Below are 5,035 nucleotides of genomic sequence, written 5' to 3' on the forward strand. Positions count from 1 at the left end.
ATCTATACTCCAACCTCTTACAGTAAAGTTCATCATAAGCTGCTTACATAAAAAATGGCTTACATATTAACTATGTACAGGATTCGTTCTAAATTAATAAAAAAATAACAAGAAAGGAAAATAAAGATTTGAAAATTAGAGTCAAAAGATTATTTGTGTATCATTTATGTATAGTTCTGAAGGACAAAATAAGGACAAGAAAAAAAGCAAAACACTCTTAAACTTTGATTTTTTAAGGAAGGTGCAATTTTATATTAAAAAAATGCTTAAGAAACAAAAGTCAATTGATTATAAGTATACAGAAAGTGAATATTTAAGGATTAGTATAGATCTACAACTAAAAAAATTAGAACAGAGAAAAATCGGCGAGTGAAGATTTTGGCCAATTTTCATTCCAAGTATTATCAATTATGCATTTAATTTATACATATTAGGATAAAGATTAGCTAGGGCTGGGGCTGGTTGGTTTAATTATTGTTCAGCAGAGAAGAGATAAAAACTACAACAATTTCTCTCTTTATATTGTCACTATCTTGCTTGTGTTCCTCTGTCTGATAATTTTCATCCCAATGTGTGAAAGTCTCAAATATAGATAAGTCTTCATATTAAAATATTACATAATGACATAATCATGGCATCATAATTGTTACAAATTCATCTGGGCATAAGTTTATAATTATTGCCTATTTCTCAACTGAAGAATGGATAGGCATTTTTGAAATTAAAAGAACATATCAGAAACAACAAAGAATAATCATTTTTAGGAAATTTGGAAACATAAACTGATCCTGTGAGTTCTCGTGAAAATTAAAAGTAAGATTCTGATGTTTTTGCTCTACACTTATTTTCAAATACTGACAAAGATAATGAATTTAGACCCTGAACTACTTCCTAAACTATTATCTAGTCATGCATATTTGTGTGTAAGAAACTTAATAGTTCTTTTGTTCTGATGTAGTTGATTGGTGTCAGAGTTTCTTTTGTTGCTCTGATAGAATAACATAACCAAACAATCTAAAGGAGAAAAGAAATATTTGGCTAGCAGTTCACAGAATTTAAACACAGGGAATGGTGTTTTTTTTAGTGTGAGTCTCACACAAAATTAACCCAATTAACAAAATCCCTCCTTATTTACCAGAGAGTAAATAATGCTGCACGAATATACCTGGAGACTTGACCAGGTGATTCTTGCAAGATCAATCTTAAGTATTCACACCACCTTTTGTAAGGAGCTGCTTGTTTGTCCAGCAGATTTTTCCACAAACCAGAAAATTTCTGAGATAGTTCCGTTTTTATTGGCAGTTGGTCAAGTCACCTTTTTTCTGTGTCCTGCAGTATGTCTAGCAGACTCTTTCATGAAACAGAAACCCCGAAGTCCTGTCTCACCTTCAGGCATGTTCAGCAGTCATTTATCTGTGGGTTCTGCATGTCCAGTTCATCAAGCAGTTTGGGCAAGAGCAGTTTCTGCTCAAATGGCTAACAAATTTCATAAGGATCCTCTTTGATGCTCATAAGTAGACTGGTGTTGTCTCATTGTCATGATAATTCCTAAATTCTCAAAACATTTAAAATGCCATATTCTGTAGTGTTTGAAAGGTTTGAAGAATACCTAACTATCTGAAATACATCTCTGTACATCTAGAAAATCTAACTAACATGAGTACAAGCTTGACTGTTATAGATGTTCTTTATACATTATATTTTTAAATGAGCATCACACACATACCTTAATCAAGAGCAGAAATATACACATAACAGAATTGTCTTTAAAAGTGTATCAATAAATGGAGATCAATACCAATGCAAATCTCTATAGCATATCCCACTTTAAATGTAAACAAACATTTATAAACAATATTTGGGAATTTGGGCTTAGTGTTCTCCAAACTGTTTTTGCTATTATTGGGTGGAGTGGTTTTTGAGGGGTGTTCAAGGTGTATTTTCAGGGGTTTTGGTTCATCATACTACATTAGTTTGGAAGGATTCCACAGGTTCTCATCCTCTGTGGAAACGAAAGAAGAACCTCTTTTCCAAAACAGTATAGATTTAGACCCATATTTTTAATTCAAGATACTTTAAAAGTATATATGTTGGTTACTTAGCTTAGCAGTCCCCAGAGTCAAATGTTTCTATGCAGTCAAAGAAATCAAAGATAACACAATAATATAAATAATCCAGACTCTCTGTGAAATTTCCATCTTTACATGGCTTGTTCTTACTGTATTACTTTTTCTACAAGATTCATATTTATTTTATTATCTTTACTCCTTTAATCTATGACTGTCTGTATTCTGCCTTTGTAAAGACTTTGTTTTAATTTAAAAAAAACATTTAATTATTTTTATAACTTTCTGTACTCCTCTACTTCTCTCTCCCAAATCTATGTATATTTATCCAACACTGTGAGTTATTTTTTTGTCTGAATCCCACAATAATTAACTCAATTAACACAATCCCTCACAGGCAGTGATAGAGTGTAAATTATGCTGCATTTATAAACCTGGATACTTGACCATGGGATTCTTGACAAGATTTCTCTGAAGTATGCACACCACACACCACAGCTGAGTAGCATAGACAATAAAGCTGTTATCACTGGATACATGACAGCCAGGATAAGTCAGTTAGCTGTGAAATGATAAAGTCTTATGAGCAGTGGGTTTTGAAGTTATGCTATGGATAATATAATAAACATAATAGATGTTAGTTAAACAATGAGTAAATGGCTGTTTAACTCAATTTATATTATTTTGTGGCTGCTATTGTTATCTTAGGAAGATTTCTAAATGAGTTATCTCAGACAATACACTTCACTTTCTTTTTTTGAAATGTTTAAGAAAATATTTACTTACTTTAGTGTGTGAATGTGTGCATGAGTGTATATGCCTGATTGCATTTATGTGCCCTGCTTGTGTGCAGTACCCAACGTAGGAAAAAAAGAGGGAATTAAAGCCCTAGAATTGGAGTTACAGAAGGCTGTGAGTTGGCCTGGGCATACGCATTGGTTCTGGGCTGCAGCCAGCTTGGAGATGCTCCTTGAGGAGCTCGCTGTAGAGTCATCTGGTGCCTCCAACACTTGCATCTTCGCTGCTGCCTGTGCCTCCTTGGGACCACAATCTTCAATGTGTAGACATATTTCTCAGTTCTGTGGTGTTCTCAGTGGCACATTTATGGATTTTCTGAAGGGCAGTGGAGATTGTTGCCAGGCAGAGCAATACCTCTATGCAGACAAATGAACTGTAGAAATTCATTACTCCTCCACCAAGAAGCACCCATAAAAGTGGATACCTAGACACAGACGTGTTGAATTGAAATCTGCAGAGCATTTTACAGGAGTTCAGACTGGGTGGGGTAAACCTCAGTGCACTTCCTTTGTATTGCCTCTGTATTACTGGAAAAAGCATTAAAAATTTCAAGTGGAGTATACTGAATATTGAAGTAGACCTCAGGTTGTTTTCTTTTTGTTTTTGATTTTTTGGTATTCATTTCTGTATTCATTTTTGAAAATTCTTTCGTATCCCTATTGGGTGTTTATTTTGCCCCATTCCCAGTGTAATTTCTCTGCAGAAAACTATATTAACACAGCTCAAATGAACATCCCTGCTCGTCTGGAAATCACATATAAGAAAACGAGATTTCTTATTACACACAATAAAACCAATGTGACCTTAACCAAACTTATACAGGAACTTAAGAAGTATAGAGTTACCACAATATTAATAGTGTGTGAAGCAACTTATGGCAGTACTCATATGGAGAAAAAAGGCATTCATGTTCTTGTCTGTCCTTCTGATGATGGTGTAACACTACCATACCAGATTGTTGATGACTAGTTAAGTCTTATAAAGTTTAAGTTTTGTGAAGGACCTGGCTGTTGTATTGTTGTCCATTGTGTTGCAGGCCTTGGCAGAGATCCAGTACTTGTTGTCTTAGCATTAGTTGAGGGTGGAATCAAATAAGAAGATGCAGTACAGTTCATAAGACAAAAGTAATGGTCAGAGAAACAACTGTTGTATCCAATAAAACTGGGGTGCCTGATGCCATTACCTTGGAAGTGGAACTTCAAATGGGACCTGATTTGTCATACATAATTAGCCAGTGTGTTGGCTTGTTGAAAGAGTCTGCTGAAGCTTCCATGGGAATATTGGAAACCAGTCTTACCAGGCCACAAACTTGATTGCATCCTCTTTATTTGGTTTATGATCAACCTGTTTGGACACTTAGAAAAAGATCTTTGCTGTTCTGCATTTAAAATATGCTTATTATTTGTACCAATTGACCTTTTCAAAAATATGGTATTGAGTTATGTTCTTATATGTATACTGTGTCAGAATATTATTAGTAAGTACATAAGGAATTTAGAAAGATTAGGTGCCAAAATACTCATCACAGTATCTGTATATTTTTAACATCATACAGAAACAAAATTCCAGGAATTAAGAACAATCTGGACCTTCCATGGTTTATTCCTTCTGTCATCTCCAATGCTGCAGGACTTCTCGTCGTCTGCCTGCTCACTCTATGTTTACATCTCTCACACTCATACCAGATTACATCAGGTTTGCTTAGCCATCAATATTTTTATTTATTAGCAAGTCTTCTGCTCTCATTTTGTCTTTCTTTGTGATGATATAGGAAACCTCCATTTGACTTTGTTACAGAAGCACATATCTTCAATAATGTGTCCAGACAAAAGTTAATTTAACATTTGCACTCAAAGGTACAACTTACAACGAGGGCTGGGTAAAGAATGGGAGGAGGCTATTAATATTTTTAGTAAAATGTTGCCTTTGTCTCATGCAGAACATGTACAATATGCTCTTTAATTTAGTAAATAATTTTCAAAGTTATCAATACATTGTTATAGCTAACCAATTCTTAATCAAAATTTCTGAAATTCTTTTTTTCCATACCTATCAGAAGTTGTTTTCCAACTTGCTTGAATTATGGTTTTCCCATTCTCTTCCCAACCTCTCTTGCAAAATAAGAAGACGTGGGATCTGCTGATGAATTGAGCAGACATATTTTATATGCC

General features: G+C 34.2%; 1 pseudogene; it reads left to right on the top strand.

Annotated features, from left to right (window-relative positions):
* The first annotated feature begins 3,590 nt into the window (after positions 1-3,590).
* Positions 3,591-4,177, top strand: LOC146891508 (protein tyrosine phosphatase type IVA 1 pseudogene; annotated as a pseudogene).
* Positions 4,178-5,035: the final 858 nt, after the last annotated feature.

This window comes from Myodes glareolus, chromosome 16 (genome assembly GCF_982192425.1).
Source record: "Myodes glareolus chromosome 16, mMyoGla1.1, whole genome shotgun sequence".
NCBI lineage: Eukaryota > Metazoa > Chordata > Mammalia > Rodentia > Cricetidae > Myodes > Myodes glareolus.